The following is a 26,354-nucleotide window of genomic DNA, read 5'->3' as shown; positions in this document are numbered from 1 at the left end:
TTAAATTCATGGAAGCCAAGGGTTTATTGTATTATTAACTCATTTCTTGTAACATGAAGAAACTGGAAACTCAGAGAAGTTTTTTAACCTGCCCACGGTCACACAGCTAATGGAATCAGAAAAGACAGCGGTGGGCTGGGGGCTCTCCTTTCTGTGTTTACAAGCCAGGGTGTAGACCACTTTCCGGCCAGACCCAGACTACACTCTCTCTGCTGCCCTCACCTGTTTCAGGGTCCAGAACCCAAGGACGCCTGCCCTGCCCTCAGCTTCTAAGCTGGGCGAAACCTGAGTGACCGCACTTTGGCCACCATTCGGCCTCCCTGGCTGTTCAGGATGACACAGCACTCTCCCTTCACATCCATGACCTGGGTGGGCCTGGGGAGGCTTGGGAGGGCCCGGCCTCGCCACCAAAACTCTCACTTCTGGAGCCCCGAAGGTCATTTGGGCCTTTTGGGGGCACTGGTGCGTAGAGAAGGAACTTGGGAGCTGAAACAGGGCCCTGCTTGACTTACAGGGGACAGTAGGGCTGTCCCCAGGGAAACCAGGTCCTACCCAGCAAGCAGGTGCACCTATGAGCTTTGGGTTGCCAGCTCCTGCCTCTCAACTCTTCTCTTGGCCCTTCTCTAAGTTCTGGGACAGTAAAACACTAGTGCATTGGGCAGATAGAGCTAGACACTCTGCCTGACTCCCTGTGGCCTGATCCTCATACACTGACTCTGACGGGGCTGGTGCTAGCAGATCGTCCATCATGCAGACGAACTTGGTGTTTATGTTGATCGGCGAGTGATTTGCAGCTAAGCTGTTGATCAACCACGGCCTATGCAACTAGGGTGCAGCTACGTCTCCACGAAGATCCGCCAAGATCCTGTTCTAAGAGGCCAGCCCAGGCAGCTTGAGGGGAACTGGTGATGGCGACGTGAGCACAGGCTTGAACTCCCTCTCATCCACAACCTTTGCCGACCTCACTGCCCTCGTGTGAAACGTCCTCTGGCCCTCTCGGATTTCCCCCACCCTCCCCGACCACAGACCAGCTACTTTTTCCTGAGGCCACCCTTGCTCGAGGACACCAGCTGCTAGGTGCCTTGGGCATCTCACCTCACCCCCTTAGCCCCAGTGTCCCCAGTTTTTGATAGGTAGCTAGCAGATCTCTCAGTGGGAAGATGGGCGATGTCTGAGAAAGTACCGCACGGTCGACGGGGCGCTAGGGCTGCTCGAATTGGCTCACGAGGGTCGACTGTTAAACTTCCAGTGATTTTGCAAGCTGGTTGATAAGCACAGCCATTATTAAAAATTAAATTATATAAACTTACAATTAAATAAGCTATATTAAACGCAAAGGTAATAAATACTCAAAACTCATTACTAGCTCCTAATTATTTTACTCCATTTTACTATTATCTTTACGCTTGAGGTTATTTACATCAACTGTATCTGTATGTTGGAAATATTATATAATGGCTCATGGCTAAGAATCCCTTTCCAAGCCCACATTCAGTAATGTCACCTTGGTAGCTTGAAATCCGCCAGGGTGGGAGTATTCACGAGATGGAAATTGGCAAATGCTTTAAGTCAGGACTTCCTTTGATGGTTTGTTGTTTGTTTAGACTTAAACAGTGACGGGGAAAATCTTAATAATGCACATTTAACTTAAAAGTGTTTTGGGTGTGTAGCTATTACATTGTAAATGGCACAAGAAATCGAGGAAATATTCTCGCAGTAATTGAAGACTAGTAATCAGATGCAGCAAAGATGTCGTTCACATCATTGACGAACAGAAGGGAGTCCCAAGGAACATCTTTGCTGGTTCACTTTCTTTTTACCCATTACTGTAAATACAAATATCAACCAACATTCATGTGGGAACTACACTCATTTGTCAATTGCAACCATACATTGGTTACAGATACGAGTTCTCCAAAAATCAACAGGAGCATTTTGTGAGAACCAATTGGTTATAGAATTTACAGTAAAGGCTATTGTGTATTTTATTAGTATTTGTTTTAAAGTTTTATTTATTTTTGAGAGAGAGAGAGAGAGAGAGAGAGAGAGAGAGAGAGAGAGAGAGAGAGAGAGAAAACACAGGCAGGGAAGGGGCAGAGAGAGAGGGAGACAGAATCAGAAACGGGCTCCAGGCTTTGAGCTGTCAGTGCAGAGCCCGACACAGGGCTCAAACTCATGAACTGTAAGATCATGACCTGAGTTGAAGTCAGAAGTATAACCAACTGAGCCACCCAGGTGGCCCTAGTATTTGTAAAATATATGCAACATATTTTTTTATCAGTAAAATTACACACATATCATAAAATTACACACTTTTTTTTCCTGGAGAGCCAATTGTCAAACATTCACCAGCACACCACTGACTATACTTATGGAAGAGACCACTATCCCTTTCCTTTTTGTCCCACACTTGGCTCTAGGACTTGAATGGTATCATCAGCCCTTAATGCTGCTCCAGATGTTGGGGAAGAGAATAGAATTTGACCTTCTCATCATTCTCCCCAGCTCCATTCATAAAAAGACTCTTCCTAGTTGTGACTAGGGATATCTGGGATTGGGGGGGGGGGGAGGAGACCCTAAGGACACCTTAGGGCATGTCCCTGGGCAGAGAGCAGGACTCAAGACCAAAAAACACGTACTCTCCTCTGGGGGGCATTTCCGCCTGACTCCATCTGGAACCTGACCATTGACACCACGTTGGGCAGGGCCAACACCATCTCTGGTCTGGATTTTGGCAAGAGCTTCCCAACTGGTCTTCCTGCTTCTATCCTTGACCCTCCCCTCCCCCACCCCTGCAAAAAGGGGTCAAGAGATTGCCAAGGAGATCCCTTTAAAACCCAAAGCAGATCATGTCCTCCTCTGCCGGAAGCCCTGCCATGGCTTCCCTTTCAAATCTTTCCGATGGCCCTGCACCATCCTACCTCTGTGACATCATCCCCATCGCCTGCCCCTCTGCCCTCTTCACCTTCACTGTGCCAGCCACACTGACCTCATTCCAATTCCTTGTGCCCACCAGGCATCTCCCCTCTTAGGGCCTTTGTACTGGCTGTTCCCTTCCTGGAGTGCTCTTCCTCCAAATACCTGCTTGGTTGACCCCTTTGCCTCCTTCAGTACCTCTCACATCTCACTCCCACCTCGACCCTCCTTGGTCACCTGCTCAGCACAACACCTGCCCCCCACTTCGCTACACCCGGTCCCCCTTACCCTAGTCAATCTTTAATTTTTTCCTCCTATTTCTCCCCTTGCAATATATTATCTAAGTTCCTTATTACAGCTGCAATGGGAACTGTGTGTCCTGAGGGCAGGGATCTTGGTCCGTTTCATTCACTGATATACTCATACTCCAAAAACAGTGCCTCTACAAGGCAGGTATCAGTGAATATTTTTGGAGAAATGCTTTAGGAGAGAAAGGGCAGTTTCTGAGGAAGAGTCTGTGCAAGAGAGCAGAAAACCCTTCCTTCCTTCCTTCCTTCCTTCCTTCCTTCCTTCCTTCCTTTTTCTTTTTTTTTTTTTTTAATTTTAATAACACTTCCTTTCTTGATGGATGCCAGGATGGGAGGTCCCCGCCTGCCTCGGCCCAGCCTGGCTTTGCCGTTCAGAGCCCATCTTCCCGTTCAGAGCCCGTCCGGGGCTCTGTGTGAGTCAGGATTCTCCAGAGAAACGACCAATAGGTGTAGATATAGATACATCAAAATGGAAAGAGAATTACGCCAAGGAGCTGGCCCACGTGATTATGGAGGCTGACAAGTCCCAAGATCTGGAGTGGGCCAGCTGGTGCCGCGGGGAAGCTGGCGGCGCCTTTCGGCTAGGGCTTCAGGCCCAGGAGGAGCCGATGTTTCCATTCAGATGGTAAATCCTCTCCACACATCCTCACAGACACACCCAGGATAATGTTCCACTAACTGTCTGGGCACCGCACACATGGCCCAGTCAAGTTGGCACATAGGATTGGCTCCGCGGGCCCTTTATCCGCCCCAGCCCTCACAGAGGGGAGGGAGAGCAGGACACGGGAGCCTCAGCGACAGGCCGCCAGTGGTGGGGCCCTTTAGCACCACTGTTTCTCTTCTCCTGCTCTCCAGGCACCGAGAACCCGGGTGACGAGGAGACAAAAGATGGCTTAGAGCAACCTTCGTGGCCTTGGCCTCGCCTCTGTGTTCGTACCTGTAACATGGACTTCATATCTCACAGCTGCGGGGCTTACATGAGCAAATGCTTTGCCAAATACAAAGCATTTTGTGGGCCCAAGGTGTGTGTCTTGCGGACTTTCTGCTCCCACTCGGCTCTGGCAAATTCCTATCCCTGCCAAGGGAGGGGTTAAGCCTGCCTTCTTTATTTATTCAGTTCTCTTGTCCTAGGAGGAGCAACGAGGAGTGAGGCGTAAATAGAGCAGGTCCTGGAAAATAGCAGCAGTAACAACACATACATTTGAGAAGCTGGGCTGAGAACCGATGCTTGTTCCATCCCGAGCCCCTGGAGAGAATCATCAGATCGTTGGATTTCCCCACCCCTGTGGCGTTGCCCATGGGGAGGGACTGAACGTGGCAGATAGATATGATATCAGAGAGCTTCCTGTCTGGGGGCTGTGGAAGAACAGGTCTGTCGCAGGTGAGTTGTGTGCAGGCATACCTGGAGGCAAGGGGATGAGTGGGGGACCCTAGCTCCTATCTGTCCAAAGCAGGTATATTCCCACTGGTGTTTCCCCACGGCCATTAGCATATCTCTTTCCCCCAGCCCTGTGCGGTTGGGAATGAGAAAACAGAAGGTACTTTCCTTTCTAGGTCTCCTTTCTGACTCCTCCATCCAGGCACTGGCTGAGCCAAAGTTCAGGTAGAAACTTGTCCGGCTGGATTGCCAAGATTGCCAAGGCCATCTGCTGTCAAGGTGTGACAGCTGTTTGACAAGATGGAGGACGGATGCCTACGCCATGATCATGGGTGCCAAGGGGCACGGGGCGTTTCGGCGCAGGGGCCTATCAGGGAGACGTGTGACCGACGGGAAGCTTGCACTGGGGTGTGATGAAGTAAATATCTAGGAGACAGTAAGGCAGGCAGTCTCTGTCGTCCAGACCATGCAGAGAGCAGAGAGCGTAGGCTCACCTCACCCTTGTCCCCTGGGAGTGTAACACCCCAGTGCCCCGTCCTTAACTACTCTGTTCCGGGGCTTCAGGTAGGGAGTGGATATGAAGCCGTTTGCTTCCGTGACATAGTCATAGTGGGGCTCGTTCATTTATTCGTGCACGTACTTAATATATATTTACCGAGAGCCCATTCTGCGCCTGGATGCTGGCACCGTTTCAGATGTGGGAATCCAAACCCTTTCGTCATGGAGCTTACGGTCTGGTTAGGAGACAACTGCATACATGTAACTGTAAAGAAGAAAACTGGATGGATATGGGTCCGGGCCTTGAATAGGTCATTAAGTGGCTGTGTGACCTTGGGCAAGCTACTCAACGGCTCTGAACCTCAGTCTTCTCGTCTTTAAAGTCCAGACGATAAAAACACTGATTGCATATCATTGAGAAGATCACCTGAAAGAACATGGATGGAGGACACAATAGAGTATTGGCCCGTGGTGGATGTGCCCACGTATGCATTATGACATCATGGTGACCCAATCTAAGGCTGGTCACAATTTATTCCAAGGCCCTGGGTGCTGTTTCACAATGAATCTTTTGGCCTGGTTTTGTCTTTTTTTTTTTTTTTTTAAGTTTTTATTTTAATTCCACTTAGTTAACATACAGTGCTGTGTTAGTTTCAGGTGGCCTGGTTTCATCTTAATTCTATAACCGTTAAAGCTATGTGATTAACGCATGAGGACACACACACACACACACACACACACACAAGCCATGCCAGGTCATGATTATCCCCGCTGGGTTGGGATCAAGAGAACCCAAACTTCATATTTTGCCAAAAGCTTTTACCTCTTCTCAGCCAGTTCTTTTCCACAGCAGAAGCCAAAGAGCCAAATGGCACAGTCTGAGTTTGCCAGCCACTGGCCAAGGCTCTGGCTGCTGGCACCTTGCTCTGCGGCCCATTGTGAGATCGCATCGGCTCCGCCTGGCATGGAAAAGGGGAGCTGGCGCTGCCCGGCCTGTAGGTGGGAGAGGAAGCAGGGGACGCTGGTTCTTGGCAGGCAAACCTGTTGCCGCTAAAACTTGGCACGTCTGGGTGGCTTTAGCAGTCCAGACAGAGAATTAGCACACAGCAACGCCAGTCTGGCTCCTTGGTACTGCCCATGGAAAGAGATTTCTTCCTTGGCAGGGAGCTTGGTCCATCGCAGAGGTAAATTTATGTGAAGGGGGATAAAGAGGATCCCAGCAGTTCTATGCCCCCCATCATCTAGGGAGGTTCTATACGGTGCTTTTTGCCAAACGTGTGGGAAACCTACATTTTCTGAGGTTTTCCAGCAGGCGTAACGAATGCCACTTCTGAGTTCTTGGAAATTGATTACGCTGGTGATGTCGCGAGGATTTCTCCCGTCCGCTCTGGGAGCGGGGTCTCCTACTGTCCCTTGATGGGGTGGGCAAGGACTCTGCTTTCCTTGGCCAGGAGGCAGATTGCTTAGCTGGACTCCTTTGTCTCCACCTGCTGACAGATGGTGCTGGGAGACCAGCATTCCAGGATCAGCACCGCCTTTCACCAGCCACGGGATGTGGACAAGGCGTTCAGCTTCCTCGGGCCTCAGTTGCCATCGGCCCCATCTATCGATGTGAAGACTGAGGCAGTGATACGGGTGAAAGCAAACTGTACACAGATACACCTCGAACACACGCAAGACATCGGATCGTGCTCTCCACAAACAGCCCTTTCACCAGACTGGCCTCCTGTGATGTTTTCTCATTCCGCCTCATTAAAAAGCTGCTTACTCGGGTAAAACCCTCAAGAGAAGCAAGATACCCACCCCGAGAGATCCCCACACCCCCCTCCCCGCCGGGCCCGTCTGTCTTGATCCATAGATTTCTCTGCACACGGATGCTCTCAGCCTCCTCCAAAGCCTGTCCCTGGGCAGGCACAGACTTGAGCAGGGGAAGGGAGAGCCAGAACGACTACAGAAACCAAAGATTAGGGATTCTGTTTCTATTCCTTTCTGGGTTTCCTGTTCTGAGATGGGCGAAGCAACGTGATTTATTTTTGACAAACGTATCTGCATTATGAATTATATTGGGGATGGAATTGTTACATTAAATCAAAGTTAATTTTCGACTTCTGTTCAGGGCGCCATAAATAATCAACTCCAGGGTAAGGTTATGGACTGAAGTCACCCAAATTATGCTAACGAGGTTGATTAAACTTTTGAATTCTAAGTTTCCGTAAGAATAACAATCAGTTAGCATTTACATTTCTGCCATGCCCTAGGATTTGCAGCTTTTTCTGAAGCTGCTATTAAATATAAATAATACCATTTTTTAAAGCCAAGTTGAGCCCTATGGGGCATATTTGATTCTGTTTCCTGGTGCTCGGCTCCTGCAGATGCGGTGGGGGCTTAGGCTGGAGTCTGAGGCGAGCAGAGGCGGTGGGGAGGGTGGGACAGAGGTGCCACAGGACTGTGCATTTGCATTTGCCTTGGAAGTACAAAGGGATTTTCAAGTTCTATCAGAGACAATAATTCAATTTTGCATCGGTCCATTTGGTGAGGAATGCCGGGAAGCTCTTGCTGAAAGCGGCCTTTAGAAATGCCACTCCCAGGGGCGCCTGGGTGGCGCAGTCGGTTAAGCGTCCGACTTCAGCCAGGTCACGATCTCGCGGTCCGTGAGTTCGAGCCCCGCGTCGGGCTCTGGGCTGATGGCTCGGAGCCTGGAGCCTGCTTCCGATTCTGTGTCTCCCTCTCTCTCTGCCCCTCCCCCGTTCATGCTCTGTCTCTCTCTGTCCCCCCCCCCCCAAAAAATAAATAAATGTTGAAAAAAAAGAAATGCCACTCCCAGGAAACACTGGTTTCTGAGGTTTTGCACTTAGGATGAGGTACCATTTCTTAGCCTTTTCTGCTGGCATGCTGTGGGTCTGTGGGCCCATTGCATGAACTTTCTGGGCTCTGTGGTCCCTCTACAGGCTCCGGGGACCTTTTACAGGAGGCTGCTGGATTCCCTAGGGTAGCTCAAGAATGAGCAAAAGGGCCCAGTTGATTTCCAGCCTCACGTTTGGCCACCTGTTAGGAAAGCCTGCCCCAGGGATGCTCATCTCCTGACGTCTGCTTGAGGCCCAGGCAGCTGCTGTCGTAATGACAGGTCGGCTCAGAGGTTAGGCGGCTGGCGGCGTGGCTATTGTTTATCCCAGTTTCAATTTCATTGTCATGACAACCCACACAAGTCATTGTCCCGGCCGATGCCTCTGCGGTGAAGGCGCGTCTGGGCTCACCCTGGCCGAAGGCGGAGGACCCATCTCTACACTTACGGGGCTGCTCCTTTCTTTGCTCCGCGTGTTCGGGGTGATCCTATTTTCTCCACCACTTACCTAGAAATCGTTTTTGAAAAGCGTCTCATTTCAACTGAATTTGGCCCGGAATGACTGCGGACGTTGCTGGGCCAGGGTTCGCTCTCCCGAGTCAGCGTTCTTGCAGGCTGTTTGGCTCCTGCGGGGTCCCCCCCCCACAGCTGTGGCCACTGGCGGTAGAGGGGCCATGGCCGTGGCCGTGGGTGCGAAATATGCCTGCTTCACGTTCATACCATTGGAGAGAAGGCCTCCCGAAAGTTCTGCTCCCATAACTCAGTGTGATGCGTCTCAGACTTGAAAACTGCCTTCGAGTGTCTTCCCAGCTACGGGTTGCCCCTCCTAGGAAATTTCAAGAGACAGATGGCTGGTGTTTCTGTTTTGCTCTATTGCTTTGAGAAATCCTGGAGTCTGTGTGGGGCTGTTGAGACGCAAGCTCTGGATGTTAACATCGGCGAGCCTTGAAAGAATTGCCCTGGCAAAATGGGACACGTGTCTATTGAATCTCTCTTTGGGGCCTTCCCATACTTTATGATTCTGAAAGCATACGTTCCTTTGATTTAGGGAAGGGGCCCGAAGAGGGGCTCTTCTCCCCGTTGGCTCGCTGATGATCAGTGGGGAGGAGGCTTTGGCCGGGTTTGCCCATGGCTGAGGGTTACAAGGCAGGCAGGCTTGTACTGGGAAGGCTTGTAACTTCCCTTATAGCTAGAGGACCACCTGTTGTGACCAAATTGATGGCTTATTTGCCTGAGTATAATGGTTCGGGGTATACACAACACACACACACACACACACACACAAACACACACACAAACACACACACACACACATATATATTTTAAAGATATTGTCAATTGCTTTGCCCGAAAGAGAGAGGCAGTGAGGGACTGGGTTGCTAATTAAAAGTCTCCCAATCAAAGAAGGTTGTTATAGAGACAAGTGGATCCAGTGCTGCGGGAAACAGGGAAATGCTGAGGTTAGGCACCTCTCTCGTGGTGGGGATGGGACAGGATTGAGCTGGGTGGTGGGAGAGGGCAGAGGGCAGGCAGGGGAGTGGGGGACCAGGAGCTGAGCTAAGCAAATCTGGGGCCTGGGGAGAGGAACCCTTTTAGAAGGTGGTCAGATATGGGGCCCAGGCCGACATGGCTGGCCAAGTTAGGAGCCAGGAATCTTAACCGATTTCACCTTCACGCACTCTCTGGATCTTTTAGAGTACTTACTCTGTGCCGGGCACTATTCTGGGTCCTCATAAGTCAGTGGTGAGCGAAACAGACATAAATCACAACCCAGTGGAGCTCCATTTTCTGGTCGGGGAGCCCAATAATAAGCAGATCATCTAAGCACCAAGTGCATCAGATGGTAAATAAGGTCTACACTAGGGGAGGGGCATAGGGAGTGTGGGGTGTTGTAATTTAAAATAGGGTGGTCAGGGCAGGCCCTTCTGAGAAGATGATGCTTCAGTAGAGAACTGCAGGAGAGAGCCAGAGCCCTGGGGATATCTGGGAGAGGCAGACCCAGACAGAGAGAACACCAAGCATGCACCCGCAGGCCTGGTGAGCCAGGGAAATAGGGAGAAGGCCTGCTTGGCCAGAACGGGGCCACAAAGTGGGGGGAACCATAGAGGATGCTGTCTGAGAACTAACAGGCAACCACAACACCCTGGGCTTTGCAGCCACTGCAAGGGAGGTTTGACAGAGGAGAGCTCTTACAGATCCTTCTGGGTACTGCGTTCAGAATACACTGAATTGAGATTAGGTCCTCACTCAGTCCTTGTCCCCGGACTGGAGAAGGTCTATATGATTGCCAGATTATCTGTACCCTTCTAGGATTGGAACATTTCTAGGAAAACATTGAAAAGAACATGTCCCATGTTTGTACCAATGAGGGAGGAGGCTGACTTGGCTCAATCTAGGTCTGACTCCGGCCTCATCTTCTACCCTGGCTTTAGGGGCACCCGCCATGGCCAGCTCTGATACCCAGGCTCCTGCCCTGGTCAAATTCTCCCAAGCCGTGCAGCCTCGCTTTGTGCCGTGGGGCTCCATGGCCACCTCCTTCCCCTGGCGGTGTGTCCACTTCTGCCACATGGGCACTGCTGCTGGGCACAGAGGCTTAGATCACACCTCCCTCTTCTGAACTGGAAGAATCCATGCAACACCACTGTGACTAACTCAGATCGGTTTGAGGTCCAGGGCCCCCCGCCCTCTGACCTTAGACTGACTTCCACGGCCCAGCCAAGACTGGCTTGGAGCAGCCCAACCCCAGCGGTTAACAGTACCTATCGTCTCCCCGGTTTCCTTGGGAGTTTTAACCCAAGAATCCCCAGACTTGCCTATCAGAGCTGAGGGCTCATTGTTTCTTCCATGGTCCAGAAAACCAGGAGTGTTGGTGCCAAGCCCCAGGGTCATGGCCGCCTGTCCAGCCTCCTATTCTGTAAGAGGAAGGACAGGTCAGCCACAGGAGCCAGAACCTGTCTATCCTCATGGGGGGCTCAGGAGGTTACCCTTGCGGGTGTCAGTGCCATGAGAGGCTGGGCTTATACGACCCAGGGTCCCGCTCTAACATTTAAAGTATCTGTGTGATGTCGCTCGTTGGTATCCGGCGAAAGGGAACTCACCCTCCTGCCCGCCAAGGATGGGTCCAGAGATGTACTTGGGGACGCTTCTAACTGAATTTCTTCCACACCACTGACAACAAGGCTTTGTGAGTTCCCGACTGAAGACAGATCTGAGCTGGCAGAATCAAAGGAAGTGGGTTTAGGAAAGGATCCAAATTACATTGAGGGAGATCCCGCTGCTCTTCCGAGCAGTCCAATACCCCCTTTTGATTGAACAGGCTTGTTATTAAAAATGCATTTAAAAAAAGGAAATCGAAAGCAAATCCCTTCAAATAAGATTTCAGCCTTGTCTCAAATCCAGGGGTTTCTTTGGAGGTTCTACCTTCGCACGCTCTGTACGGAGCTGTGCTGGGAAGATCATAGCCCCCAGTCCCCCGAGGGCGATGACTCAGGAAGGCAGATATCAGTCTGGTTCCCTGAGATGGGTGTGCAGGGTCCCTTCCTTAGTTATTTTCTGGGCTACTTACATAGGGGAGGTGGTCACTTAGACTGCGTTGAAGGTTGGTCCACCAAAATTCCCATTTCCCTGAGGGCTGAACCTCCCGCTGATGCGGAGCCTGGGACTCAGTAGTAAGTTCCTATTCACCCGCCTCAGACCTCAACTCTTCTGTCGACTCCATCCCCTAACCTTGTCGCTTCCCACCCCCCTCTGGACCACTTTCACTAGGAAGCTCTTCCTTCCCGTATTAGGGAAAACCCCCCACCTGCTTCCATATGACCTGGATTCACCCTTAATCTGCTACCCCCTGCAAGAAAGAGAAGGGGCCAGGGGGTCTGGGGGGACTCAGTCGGTTAAGCCTCTGACTCCTGATTTCTGCTCAGGTCATGATGCCAGGGTCATGGGATCAAGCCCCGCTTTGGGCACCACGCTGGGTGTGGAGGCTGCTTGGGATTCTCTCTCCCTCGCCCTCTCTTTCTGCCCCTCCCCACCCCTCAGGCGCTGTCTCTGTCTCTCACCATAAGTCAATAAACATTTATAAACAAAAAGACAACAACAACAAGAGAGAAGGAGCCGGAGAGGTGTGCCAGCCAGGACAGTGTTAACTTTAATCCTACTTAATTCCAATTCCATGATGAAAGGCTCACTTTGAGACTTGATTGAGGTGAGTTTAGGTCAAATAAGAGAAGGTTTCATTCAGCCCCACAGCCATTTATCCGTCAAGCATTCAGAGCCAGGCACAGAGCTTGGGGCTGAGGGTCAGAGGTACAATACGTGGTCCCTGCCCTTAGGGAGACAAACAGAAACAAATCGGAAGTGGCGACAATACGTGCAACCCGTTCTGAAGTCAGTGTGTGTCCAGCACCGGAGAGGACACACGAGGGGCCGCTGTAATGCCAGCGGAGGGGACACAGGGGGCCAGGGGATCACTGAAGAAACAGACTCCCGCCTTGGGTTTCAAAGGCCTGAGTAATAAACTCAGGGAAACAGAATTATGAAACTCATTACCTCCCAGAGAGATCAGTAGCAGGAACCGTAATGGATCGCGATAGGATGGGAGAAATGCGCGTGGTTGTCACAGGAGGAAGCCTGCGCTGGACATCTGGAGGGGAGGGGCCGAGCCCCCGTTGCACCGGAAGTAATACTTGGCGAGACGCTCAGCGGCCCGGTGCCTTCACTTCCTCATCTGAAAAATGGGAAATAAAATAGCAATGCGAGTCCTGCCTGCCTCAGGGGGATGCTGGGAGCACCCGAAGTACCAGAGCATATGGACATGCCAAAAAATGGTCAAGTGCAAGGCAAACATAAGGGTATTTTTAAGCATTTTATTTGGAAAGAATTTCAAACTCACGAAAGGGGCAAAACTAAAAATAGCGCAAAGAACAGCCACGCACTCTTCGCCCAGATTTGCCGTATTATTTACAGTTTACTTTGTTCTAAGAACAGTGTACTTTCTCTCTCTCTTTATATATATGTATCTATATCATGCACACATAATTTTATATGTATATATGTCATATTTTTTTTCTGAACCATTTGTGATTTGTGGTAAGTTACATGCATTATGGCTCTATACCCCTAAACATTTCAGTATATGTTTCCTGAAACTAGGGGTACTCTCTTACATGCCACAGTGTGCTTACCAACTTGGAAGATGGGCATTATCTGGTCCATCACCCAGATTAGAATTTTTTTTTTTTTTTTTTTTCTGCTTGATCTATTAATAGCATTTCCCCTCCAGGACAGGTTCCAGGGGAGGCTCAGATATTGTGTTTGGTTGTCACGTCCCTTTAACTTCCTTTGATCTGAAACCTTTCCACAGCCCTTCTTTGCCTTGTAGGATATTGACAGTTTTGAAGAATACAGTGTCCCCGTTTTTGATTTTTATTTATTATCATTTGTTTTTTGAGAGAGCACACGTGGGCGAGGGGCAGAGGGGCGGGGACAGAGGATCTGAAGCCGGCTCTGCGGTGACAGGCTGACAGCAACCAACCCAACCCCGTATGGGGTCCAAACTCACAACCTGCGGGATCATGACCCGAGCTGAAGTTGAACGCTCAACCGACTGAGCGGCCCAGGTGCCCCGCCCCCATTTTAAAAATAGGCTGTTTCTCATTCTGTGTTTGTGTGCCAGTTTGATTAGGCTGGGGTTGTGCATACTTGGGAACAAATCAATGCACGTAATGCTGCATGTTTCTTGGGGTATCCCATCTGGAGACACATAACAGCCATTTGTTCCTCACAGGTGATCTTACTTTTGATCATCCAGTCATATGTTGCCTGATTTCTCCACTATTAATTACCATCATTTCCCCCCACCTTTGCAGCTAGTAAGCAGTCTGGGAAGAGAAGACCATTTCTTGTCAGAATTTTCTCCTAGATTTAATATCTACTAATGATTCTTGACCAACTCAATCCATCTTTACCAATGGTTGTAAAATGCTAATCGCCCAGCTCTAACGTTCTTTCTACATTTATGGTTTGTCCTCAACATTCTACTATAAGCAAGAGCTGATCTACTATTGTCTATCTATCTATCACCTATCTATCATCATCTAAATAAATAAATATCTATTATTGATATGGACTCATAAATTTCCATTTTTTCACTGGTTCATAATTCATTATTCTAGCCCATTATTTTGTTGTTGTCCAAATTGTCCAGATTTGGGCCAGTGGGGGCCCCAGCATGGTGGCTCCTCTGTTCTGTGACATACCCCATCATTTTTTATTGTTGTTTTTTCTTGAGCAATTCCTTACTTTGTGGCGTAAGATGTTCTAGGCTTGTCTTGTCCCTACTCTGCTCTAGTCCTAGAATCAGCCACTTCTCTGAGAAGTCCTGGCTCCTTTTAGAGGGAAAATGGTATTAGAGACCAAGATCTGGGGGCTGGGTGTGCTCATTGCTGCTGGGGTGTCTTTGCTTCTTGGCCCTTTCAGTGGTTGAGCTAGGAAATATGTGCACGCATATACAAATACACACACAAATATGCATACACATATGCACCTGCCTGGATTATGCACATGCATGTAAACATTCATATACATGCACACATTTGTAAAATCACGAGGTCACACCAATACTTGAATTATAATTCAAGTCTCTTCACACAGGGTTCTTCTTGCCTTCCCACTTTTATATTTGTATAGCTTTTTTTCCTTAGTGAGAACCCTGTAGTTCATTCCACTACAGTAAACTAATCTCTAAAGAACTTGGGATTTGTCTGTGCTTGTCCCCCTGCTCCCCTCCTCTGCCATCCCCAACACACACACATACTCTATCCTGCCCCAGGTTAAGGGTAAATAGTAAAAAACTATTTTCATAAGTTACTTGGATTAGTTCTTTCTCTCTTTCCTCCCCCTTCAGTGCGGCTATGATTCTCACTTGAAATATAATTAGGCTCGCTGGTTTCACTCTTTCCTTTCTTCCCATCTGTATGAATTTTGTAGATTATTGACATGGTTACAAAAGTCAAAATTATTTTTATTTTATTATTCTCTTAATGTCTATTTATTCTTGAGAGAGAGAGAGAGAGTCAGAGCACAAGTGGGGGAGGGGCAGAGAGAGAGGGAGACACAGAATCCGAAGCAGGTTCCAGGCTTTAAGCCATCGGCACAGAGCCCGACGCGGGGCTCGAACTCATGTACCTGAGATCATGACCTGAGCCGAAGTCAGACGCTCAACTGACTGAGCCCCCAGGTGCCCCAAACTATTTTTTTAAAAAAGATACACTCGGGGTGCCTGGGGGCCTCAGTCGGTTAAGTGTCCAACTTTGGCTCAGGTCATGATTTCGTGGTCTGTGGGTTCGAGCCCCGCATCAGGCTCTGTCAGGCTCTATGCTGACCGCTCAGAACCTGGAGCCTGCTTCAGAGGCTGTGTCTCCCCCCCCCCTCTCTCTGCCCCTCCCTTGCTCTCTCTCTCTCTCCCTCCCTCTCAAAACTAAATATTTAAAAAAAGCTTTTTTTTTTTTTAAAGATACACTCAGAGAAGTACCACTTCTTCCCATAATGCTTCCACCCGATCTGTCTCAGTCTCCTCAGGCTGATGTAACAGAATACCATGGACCAGGGGGCTTAGAAACAATAGATCTTTATTTCTCGCAGTTCTGGAAGCTGGAAGTCCAAGGTCAAGGCACCAATAGGTTTTGGGTCTGGTGAGAGCCTGCTTCCTGGTTCATAAGCTGTGGGTCCTTTTGGCTGTGTAGTCCCCTTCATGAGGGCTCCACCCTGATTGCCTCGTCACCTCCCAAAGGCCCCACCTCCCAATACCATCCCACTGGGGATTAGGTTTCAACATATGAAGTCAACCTCTGAGTAGACACAAATGTTCCATCTGTAGCCCCATTCCTTCCTACTTCTTGTAGATAACCAACCTCATTATTTTCTGGTTTATCTGCCCTGTGTTTCTTTTGTAATCCGAAGCTGGTAGATACATACGTTTTCTTATTTTCCTTTCTTTCTCATACAAAAGATAGGATTAAGAGACAAACGTTGTCGACTCTTGGAGCATGGACACGAACATGTCGGATGGATGGGGGGTTAGAGGGAGCACTGGGAGGGATGACACCCAAAGGAAAGCAGATCACCCGAGAGAATGACAGCGGGCACTCAGAACGAACTCACCTCAGAAATCCTCGTGCCACTCAATCTGTGTGCGATCCCTCGACTGAGTGATCAGACATATTATTCTTGTTTGCAAAGTCAGAGCTGCCATTGGGGTAGGAGCAGGGGGTGATTCATTGGAGCAGCACCTGTTCTGGCCTGGGAGAGCCCTGGCATGGCCACCAGGGATGGGGAGCCATGGTGGAGGCCTTCCCCTGACTCTGTCCAGGGCAGTGGGATTGCTGCTTGACTAACTGGATAACATTTTAGGAACCAACTTTGTGTTACTCTTTGTTCTCTTTGTGTTACTCTCCGTGCACAGCTTCGTGCTGTGTTACTCTTTGTGTTACTCCCTTTTCACTTTGCAAGAGCGACGGTACCGAGTTTCGGCTTCCCCGGTGTTGGCAAAATCATGGGCCGCGTTCCTAGCCTCTGACTTACAGCTTCACTACAGTAACAGCGGACTTGGTGGTGGCAAGATACTAACAGTAGAATGGAGTCCTAGAAGTGATGCCTCAGGGATGCTGCTGGCCCTGGGCCTTGGGTGGTAGGTGCAGAGAACAAGGCTAGAGTGGCCCTGTGCCCACCTGGGACTTCCCTGAAAAGTCTCAAGACTATATATAGCCGTGACTCCCTAAAAGACCAGCCTTCCCGACACCACGCGGCTGGGGGCTTGGAGCATTGAGATCAATGGGACCACCTGTTAACGTCCTGTAACATTCTGGTTGCACTTGGAGGGAGAATCAGCACCCGCCTAGTGACAGGTGCTCAGCTCAGGGCCTGTGGTCTTGGATTCCAGGGAGCCTGATGCCCTGAGCTAGGGAGGTAGGAAATGGGGTCCAAGGCTCCTACAGCCCTCCTCACGGAGAACTTCCCGGACCCCTGTAGGAACAACACCCCTGTCACCATCCACCTTCTGACCCTGACTTAGTTTTCCTCCTAGCAGTTTTCACTCCCATGTTTGCCTACGTCTCTCCCATTACGACTGAGCTCCAGGAAGGCAGGGATCTCTGTTCTGTTCACTGCCGATTGTCCATGCCTAGAATGACACTGGGCACAGAACCAATATCTTGACAGATACTTGTTGGTTGAATACAACACTGCTGCAGCCAATGATGATGCCAATGACAAAAAAGGCCTAGATCCTTTTAGCAATGCTTTTTTTTTTAAATATATGAAATATTTTGCTTAATTTAAATAATATCTTTAAAATTAAAATGTATTATTCTTTAAAAAAAATTAATTGTTAATTGTTTTAAAGGTAAAGAATGATTCCGAAAGATAAAATATAACATCATTGGTACGCTTTAGTATGGCCTAAATTGAGCCATTTGCAAATGTTTGGGTTTTATTAAAATTCACTTATTAATTACTAGAAAATTATTTACCTAAAATATTATTATTTTTTATTGGACTGATTGTATATATATAGTTCAATATAAGAACATTTTTACTCTCTGTGTTTCTTTTCTGTACTTTATTATTATTTGTTTCATTTCATGATTATTACTGCAAAAAACTTTGTTGAATATAGAAAAGGTTTTTTAAAAAAAAAATCCACTCTGAGGGGCGCCTGAATGGCTCAGTCGGTTAAGCGTCCGAATTCGGCTCAGGTCTTGATCTCACGGTCTGTGAGTTCGAGCCCCGTGTTGGGCTCTGTGCTGACAGCTCAGAGCCTGGAGCCTGCTTCCGATTCTCTGTCTCCCTCTCTCTCTGCCCCTCCCCTGCTCATGCTCTGTCTCTCAAAAATAAACAAACATTAAAAAAAATTAAAAATCCACTCTCAGTGTGGAATGTGCTAGGGATGCCCACGGGAAACAAGTCCTTCTTCTGATGTCCCATCTCTGGGAACAAGGACCTATGAACCATAGGACCTATGTCCCATCTCTGGGAACAAGGACCTATGAACCATAGGACCTATGTCCCATCTCTGGGAACAAGGACCTATGAACCATAGGACCTATGTCCCATCTCTGGGAACAAGGACCTATGAACCATAAGACCTATGTCCCATCTCTGGGAACAAGGACCTATGTGATGGACAGGAGGGATGTGGGGGAACCTTCTAGGGGTGGTTGAGCCCTGCCATAAAGTGGGACAGCCGGGGTGAACAGATCTCTTGGGTGAAAGTTACCCTAGGATCCTGTAGTTAAGATACAGGATCAGCTGCAGTAATGTTGTACCAAAATCCAAAATAATAGTGGCTTATACCAAATAGTTTCTCTCTCTCTCCTACCACAGGGCTGGTAGAGAAAGCCAGGCCCTTTTCATTTGGCTGCTCTGGCATCCCCAGCATTGCCCTTGGTGACAGTTAATCTTATGCGTCAACTTGACTGGGCCACGGGATGCCCAAATATTTGGTCAAATGTTATTCTGAGTATTTCTGTGCTTTTAGGGGAGTTTAGCATTTACATTGGTAGAATGAGGAAAGCAGATCGCTCTTCCTATTGTGGGTGGGCCTCATCCAATCAGCTGAACGCCCAACCAGGACCAAAAGGCTGACCTTCCCCGGAAGAGGAGGCACTTCCTATACCCCTCTTCACGTGGGCCAAAGTGCCCCGCCCCCCGCCCCAGCTCTGCCTCAGAAGGGGGAAAGGGGAGGGCAGGGTATGTACCTTTTCTACCAGCCTTGATCCATAAGTTGCCTACGTTACTTTTACTCACATCCCTTTGGCCACGGTTTCGTGGTGTGGCCACGTGAAGCTGAAAGGGAGGCTGGAATTCCGGCTGTTATGTTGTTCAGCTGAAAATTCTATTACCACAGAGGCAGAGGAAAATGGATATGTAGTGACGATTGGACTTAGAAAATTCCAGAACTGGAATTTTCCTCTTGCCTACCCCTGAAGATGGTAACCGAGCAGCAGTTAATTCATGGTCCTGGAAGGGGCCCGGATATCACATCCATCCTCGGGGAAACTGCTCCAACTGTTAGAATATCCTGCCTTGGGGCTAGGGAGGAAAAGAAGGGTTAAGAAATTTGTGCAGTCTCCTTTTTTGCCCGGCTGCACCCCCAGATGGGCATTTCCCCCTCTTTTTTAAGCAGTGTGGCTGTGCTCACTTAACTCAGCCGTCTTTCATGGATGAATTAAGGGGGACGAGAGTAAGCCATTGTTTCCCAAACTTGCTGTAAGACCCACTCTGGGTGTTGGTGAAAAGTGCACGTACTGATCCATTCTGGAGATCCCGCTCTTTGGTCTGGGAAAGAACCCAGGAATCTGTAGGTTTAACAAACTGCCCATGTGATTTTTAATCAGGTAAAATGGGGAAACCCTGGGCTATTTCCCCCAGCTTATCTAGAGTCTGTCCAGCACATGGAGATTTGCTGCAAAGATATTCAGGACAACATTCCAGGACAGGAGCTGTGGCATGAGGCTTAGGCAGGAAGACGAGGTGACATGGGGGGAGGGTCCAGGGTGGTTCCCCAAGGCCCCCCAAAAGCCAGCACTTCTCTTTCCAGACTCTACCACCAAAAGGACTCATCTGCCCTCTCTTCTGTGGCTTCTCACTTCTCCCTCCCATGCCCATGGCTTTATTCTTTCCTTGTCCGTTGACACTGCGATCCTGCCTCGATTCACAAGACTGGGTCTAGCCCCGCTCAGGGATAGCACTGTGAAATGTGGCAAGGAGAAATCTCTGGGAGATTTCTAGCCACCTTTGCCCTTCCCCGAGAACATTTACAAATAGAACTGACACCTCCCAAGACAGGTACTTCCAACACCTCACCTTTCCATAGGACCTGGCAGTTTGCAAAGTACCTTCGTGCCCATCCTCAGCCATGGAGGCATCACCAGTGCTGGGTCTCTGCACCACTCGAGCCTGTGACATTCAACTTGCCACATTGCTTGTCCTCCTGCTTCCGTGAAACCTGCCTCACGGCTTCCTCTTCCTCACAAGCCTGTGAGTGAATTCCGAGGCCCACCGGCGGAAGTGGAAGAGTTAATAGAACGGATGCTTAGTCAAAGACCCTTTTACTGCACTTAGGAAGTTGACATTATGGAGTCTCCCTTGCTGTTGAGGAGGGGCTCCGAGGATCAAGGGAGGACTTTTCCTCCAGGCCTGTCAGCATCAGGCTGCCCTTCACCCTTCACATCGCCCTGGGGCAGGGGTGAGGGGTGCAGCGGGAAGCCAGGTCACAAGCCAGGGCCGCCTGGGCCCTGAGTCCCGCCCTCCCAGCCACCGTTGAGGTTGGCAACATGTAGCAGCTGCTCTTTCTGTAGGCGAGCAGGGTGATCCGTCCTTCCCAGCCCATTAACACAGCACATGCGGAGCAAGGTTAATGGAACCGAGATGGGGCTGGCAGGAGAGGGGGAGCCCCGTGGGGACCGTGCATCCCACCTCCTGTCGCTCAGCGTACTCTCCCCTCTTCCCCGCGCTGAGCCCATCCAAGGAATGTGTCCATCTGTGCACCTCTGCTTCCAAGAGACGGAGGGGAGGAGGGGCCGAGGGATGCGGAGGCAAGGGGCCGTCTTTCTCCCGTGCTCTTACCCACGGGCCCTGAGGGAGGGCAGCCACCAGCTCAGTTAAGGGAGTCATTAGAAGAGAAAACCTGTTTTTATGCTCACAGACAGGTTGTGTGATTGCATTGTGGGTGCAGACAGAGGCAGGCTGCAAAGCTCGGTGCACTGGGGCCTCCCTGTGTGCCAGGCAAGGTCCTAGAAGGGCACGAGAGAAAGAAGGGCCACCCCTGGGTGAGTGCCATTCCCATCAGCATGCTCCCTGGCCCCACCATTTACTCCTAAGTGGAAGGAAATGGCTCCAAAAGGTGCAGATGAGTCTGAGATACGCCAGCAAATCAGATGCAGATTAGGTTGGAGGGAGGAGGTGAGAAGGTACCCCATCTTCGGGGAGGCTACAAGGTCAGTGGGTACAAATTGCACAGATGAAAATGACCCACTTCATAACCTGAGATCTGGGTGCGTTTTCACACCCACTGATTTGAAAACCGGCCAAAGCGGCTCAGGTGACTTTCCTTCTGAGGAAGGAAGGAGAGAGACCTTGCTCTGTGGCTCGGTAGGCAACGGAGGTGCTGCACTGCTCCCTGAGGTCCAGGCCTCAGAGGGGAGACCCTACCAGAGTCCCGCCCTCCTCCCGTCCCGGCCACGCTCACTCTCCCACCGGGGGACATGTGCACAGTTCATGCACACAGACAGTCGGGACAACTTGTCACGGGACAGCATGCTCAGGTCCTCTGATGACGTGAGACGCAAGATGCTTCAGAAGCAACTCAAGTGGATGCTAGGAAGGACTTGCCTTATGTCACTTATGACACAGTGACTGGGGGAAGTTGCCCTAGCCCTTGTCCTGAGAACATTTACAAATAGGACTGTTAACTGACACCTCCCAAGATAGGTACTTCCAACACCTCACCTTTCCATAGGACTTAGCAGTTTACAAAGTACCTTCGTGCCCATCCTCATTGGTTTCTGGAAGGTAATCAGATTATAGATGTTGCAGAGACAGGGCAATGAGGCTCAGTGGTTCAGTGACGTGGTCACGTTCACAAAGCCAGTAACCGGGGAGCTGGGACCACAGCTGAGCTCTCCCTGGACTCCATTTCTCTTCCATTTACCTTGGAGTCTGTGTCTGATGTTGTGGGTGAAGGGCTGCTGTGGGTGCTTCTGGAAGGTCCTGCCCAGCAGAGACAATGGGAAACCAACGGCATGGCTCAGGCCGTCCCCCTCCCCTTTGGGTCTTTGTTCTTAGCCCAAGACCCTCCCACCAAACTGAAGTTGAACCCAGACGGGAGAAAGGTGGGTCTGGAGCCACCACTGTCCTTCTGACACAGGAGGCTGCAAGGGCACTGGCTTCCCAGGGCAGGAGGGCACCCTCCTCCTTTCCACCCAGTTCCTGCAAGTTCTTCCTAGACTTCTTTCTTGGGCCCTTTCTCAGCAGGTGCTAAGTGGGGGAGATGGAAAAGTGTCTCCTAACTCTTGGTTCATGGGGACATTCCAGGCTGAAGGGCCTGGAGAGGTACAGAATTTGAAACCAGTGAGGTGTGTGTATATGTGCCTTTGTGTGCGTGTGTGGTTTGGGAACAAGCAACTTCTGCTTCCTAATGAAAAAATAAAAGCTTGAAAGGGATTTGTTAAATCAACTGAAAGGGGCCCCTGGGATCTCCTTCTCTCTCATGCACAAACACTTTCCCAGTGCGCAAATGAATCAGGACCCACATGGATCCGATTTCACTCAGAAACTGCACTGGTTTATAAAACCCAGAGAGGAAAATTGCCAGGGGCCAAGTTTGTTTTCGTGTCTCTGTCCACACACTCCCAGAAGTCTGTTCTGGCCTCTCTACCCTCTGGGGAGATGGGGTGTTTGCATGTTCAGGTGGGAGGAGGAGGAAGAGAAGTCCCTATCGTGAAGTCTGGACCAGGTGAGCTCCTGAAAAACTGGGATTAGATGCGTTATTTATCAAGGAATGCGCGGGTCCTGCTCCCGAGACATGGAGACTCAGCCCGGGAAATGAGGACGGATGCTCTCAGGTCCTCCAGGAAGGGGCTCAAAGGCGATGGGAGAGTATCTTTACCCTCCTTTCTGTCTCTCTGGGTCTTTCGCTTAGGGCCTGATTAACTAGACAATGTGCAGGGTGGGGCTGCCCTAGAAAACGTCCCACTGGAAAAAACCCTGGGGGTCTGCCTGGTGACCCAAAGATATGCTTTGGGGGGATGTTTGAGAAACCCAAGCTCAGCCCACACTTGGTCGTCCCGCTGAGGACTGGAGGGTAACTGCAAGTTGCTTGTGGTATAATAAAAAATACTATATGAAATAAAATAAAATAAAAACATCTGGTCCGGTCTTCGTCCGGGGTTCCTGGCAAAGAGCTCCTCCAGCCCTTGGAATCTTCCTGAGTGATAAGAGTGTCTTTTGCGTGCTGATGCCAGGACTCCAGCTGGGTTGGAATGTGTGTGTGGGGGGGGGGGGCTACACAGCTTCAGGATGGGGGCTGGTGGCCAGAAAGCCTGAGCCTGGGTTAGAGGTTTGGAACTCTAGAGAGGGACTGGAGATTGAGTTCCAATTACCAGCAGCCATTGATTTAATCAACCATGCCTCCATAACGGAGCCTCCATAAAACCCCCTAACCAACAGGGTTTGGAGAGCTTCCGCGCTGGTGAAAATACTGATGTGCTGGGGATATGGTGCGCAGGGAGGGCGGGGGAGTTCTGCCACCCCACCCCTCCCTCATTTCTTACCCTGAGCGTCTCTTCCATCGGTCGCGTCCTTTCTAATAAACTGGTGAACATAAATAAAGTGTTTCTCTGAGTTCTGTGAGTCGTTCTGTGGAATTATTGCACCTGAGAGGAGGCTGTGAGAACTCATGATTTACAGCCAGTCAGTCAGGACTTGTGACTGGTGTTTGGAGTGGGGGTGGTCTTGTGGGACTGAGCCCTGTGACCTGGGGGGTCTGACACTAACTCTGGGTCGTTAGCGTCAGAAAAGGATTGAATTATGGGACACAGGGTTGGTTTCAGAGAGTACAGAATTGGTTGTAGTGTGGAAAAGCCACACGTTATTTGTTGTCAGAAAGAAGACGCGGGGCGTCTGGGTGGTTCAGTCGGTTAAGCGCCCGCCTTTGGCTCAGGTCACGATCTCACGGTTCGTGGGTTCGAGCCCCGCATCGGGCTCTGTGCTGACAGCTCCAAGCCTGGAGCCTGCTTCGGATTCTGTGTCTCCCTCTTGTGCTCTTTGTCTTTCAAAAATAAATAAGCATTTAAAAAACATTAAAGAGAAGAAAGAAAGATGACACAGCATTGCCAGAGCCCCACTGTCCCAGGCCCCTTGTCCCCAGACGGACAGGAAACAGGACAATAATTATAGGAGATGACCAGTGAGGGTCACTGGAGACCAAAACAGGGCCTAGTCAGACCCTGGTTTCATGTGCCAGCTGCCGACGCCCCCCGTAGGGTGTCTCTCCAGGTGGCAAAGAATCTTGCTGGTGCCTGGAGCCCCCATACACGCTCTCAGTCCCACCTTCTGATGTGGGGGAGACAAGGCTTGGTGATCGTCCTCTGCCTGGAGCCTCCAGTCCTGAAAACCCTATTCCAAAGGGCTTCCAAGTTAAAGCCCAGACCATCGCGGCAGCTCTCCCGGGGTCACAGGGCAAATGGTGACTGTTTCTGGGCATAGATGCTGTCTCCTACTTCCCACGAAAATGCCAAAGCCACAGGCCACGCCACCTCTCCCCTCTCTAGGGAAGCACAGGGTGGCCTGGCACCACCTCCTTTCCCCAGCTGCCTGGGTGCCCGGGTCCTCTGAAGTGAAGGCCCTCCAGAAGTGTCTGGTACCTGAAAAGAGAACCGATTGGCCCCCTGACGCCAAAGGAACACTGCAAAATCAAAATTAATAAAGGTTTGATTGTATGTCTACAAAACATGTCAACTAGTCAACTGCCACTTCACTCAACTCCCGGTTATGCTAAATTATAATTAATGTGGAGTGTGTGTGCAGCTTGAGATGATTGATACATTGTGTGGCCTCCCAAGTATCAGACTGAATAGCGCACGGAGGTCATAAAATGACCCGGTCCCCCTCCCCATCCCTGCTTCTGCATCAGAAAGCCGACAAAGGACTGGGAGGAAAAGGAGCAGGGAAGTTTCAGCTGGGGGGGTGGGGTGCAGGGAGAAGCCCAGCTCTGCTCCTGTGTGAGGCTTCTGGACCACGGAAGGCAATCTAGCTCACGGCCCGCCCTTTCCATCAAACTTCAAATAACTGCCCTTTCTTCCGCTAACTCAGAATGATGGCCAATCCAAATATCGTTTGAGCTTGGCCTTCGGGCAGCGTCACAACTGAATGCCCCTAGGCTGGACCCCCAAGTTTGGGGGGCCCAGTCCACCTAGGAATGGCTGGGGGTGCCACTGGGGTAGTGAATGGTCCACATTTATTCAACAACCTTCAACAAACATCGGTGCCAGGCATTATGTTCAATCCGGGGCGTGCAAAGGTGAGCAAAACAGCCCCCCTTCCCTTATGGAGGGCGGTGTCTTATGGAGGCCAGAGTTGGTGCCATAACCCTTTCTCATTTGGCTCTGGAAAGCTCCCTGGGAGCAGTCAGGGCAGACGTTAGTTGAGCTTTATCTCCTTTTTCAGAAAGGCCATTGAAGGCGTCCAAGGTGGCAGCTACAGAGCCCGGACTGCCTTTCCCCACGTGCTGTTTACTCCGTTAACAGGCCAGGCCTTTCGGGGATGGCCATGGGGGTGCTGTCCAGACAGCCAAGGACTTCTGTCTGAGACTGCTGGCCTTGGGACCCACGTGCAGGCTGAGCCTGCAGCCCTGCCCCCAGAGGGAGGGGAGGCTGTATCCAGCAGTGGGGGGGTGGGGGAGCGCGGGGGGCTGGCTGCCAGGGCCCAAGGGCTGCGCCACTGCGCTCTGCGAGCTTCTGATGTTATCTGCAACTAATCAGCTATTTATTTCAGCCAATTCATTATGTTCTCTTTGAACTGCGCTTCCTTTTCCGGAGAAAAGCTGCCCTGGAATTGGTTTGAACGTCAAGGGTGAAATGTGCTGGCGGGCTGCATTCCGGGCCCAGCTCTGCGCGCCTCGGCCGGGCCTGCTCTGTCACCGCGCCTTCAGCCGGGGACGGATGGGCAAAGCCCACGCGGCTCTGTCCCAGGAGCAAGCGTCCTGCCAGTCCTGCCTGCCAAGGTGCTAAATCAGCCCCGGCTTCGTCCCCCCTCCCCGACTGGCTATCTCCATCATCGGCATCAAAGCGTCCCGCGCTCCATCAGGGCGCTGGGCTCCGCAGCAAATCCTTTGTCTCCTGCTTCAATCCCTCCGGAGCCAGCCGCCCGTTCAATCACCCCCCAGCGCCCGGCTTAGCTCTGCTCCAGCCCTCCCTGTGGGCTCTGTCACCCCCATCACCCAGCCTGATCCTGTCACCTGCTCCACCAGCCCCCCCTCTGGCCCGCAGCCACCCCAGATGAAAATCTACTTCCTGCCATCACTCAGGCTCCTCTCCCCCCCCCCCTTCCCCCACCACCCTCCCTGGCATCAGATTTTACCGCCCAGTGCGCTGGGCTGGGCCTATCCTTGCTCCTCTCTGACTCCCTGAGAGGGCAATGGGAACATGGGAGGCGGGGGAAGGGGGCTTCTCCTCCTTTTCAGCCTCCAGACTCTCCCCAGGGGCTGGCAAGGTGGGATCTCACCAAAGCAAGCTGGGAAAAGCCCCAGAGCGGCGGGTCACCGTGGCCAGGGAGTGTGGTTTCCCTACAGAACGCTCTCTCCCTCTGAACTCCAGCAGCTTCAACTTGGGGCTGCATCACTGTCCCAAGATGGCTGCCT

The 26,354-nt window shown here is 50.7% G+C and overlaps 2 long non-coding RNA genes across 12 annotated transcripts; one reads left to right on the top strand and one right to left on the bottom strand.

Moving 5' to 3' along the window:
* On the bottom strand, positions 1–26,351 carry LOC109491834. Of its 11 annotated transcripts, none has more exons than XR_006586032.1 (6): positions 26,219–26,351; positions 18,694–24,360; positions 12,488–12,665; positions 11,041–11,155; positions 4,162–5,527; positions 1–1,261 (listed from the first exon to the last, which is right to left on the bottom strand). It is a non-coding gene; the product is annotated as an uncharacterized LOC109491834 (long non-coding RNA). The 11 variants fall into 11 exon arrangements; XR_006586031.1 differs by lacking the exon at positions 1–1,261 and having other exon boundaries at positions 3,495–5,028; positions 5,258–5,527; XR_006586037.1 differs by lacking the exon at positions 1–1,261 and having other exon boundaries at positions 3,495–5,365; positions 5,462–5,527.
* LOC109491835 lies at positions 5,527–7,203 on the top strand. Its single transcript, XR_002145383.3, has 2 exons — positions 5,527–6,284; positions 6,598–7,203. It is a non-coding gene; the product is annotated as an uncharacterized LOC109491835 (long non-coding RNA).
* Positions 26,352–26,354: the final 3 nt, after the last annotated feature.

This window comes from Felis catus, chromosome D1 (assembly GCF_018350175.1).
Source record: "Felis catus isolate Fca126 chromosome D1, F.catus_Fca126_mat1.0, whole genome shotgun sequence".
In the NCBI taxonomy this organism is placed as follows: Eukaryota; Metazoa; Chordata; class Mammalia; order Carnivora; family Felidae; genus Felis; species Felis catus.
Note: the sequence above shows the minus strand (reverse complement) of the source record. Positions and strands in the feature narration are given on the sequence as shown.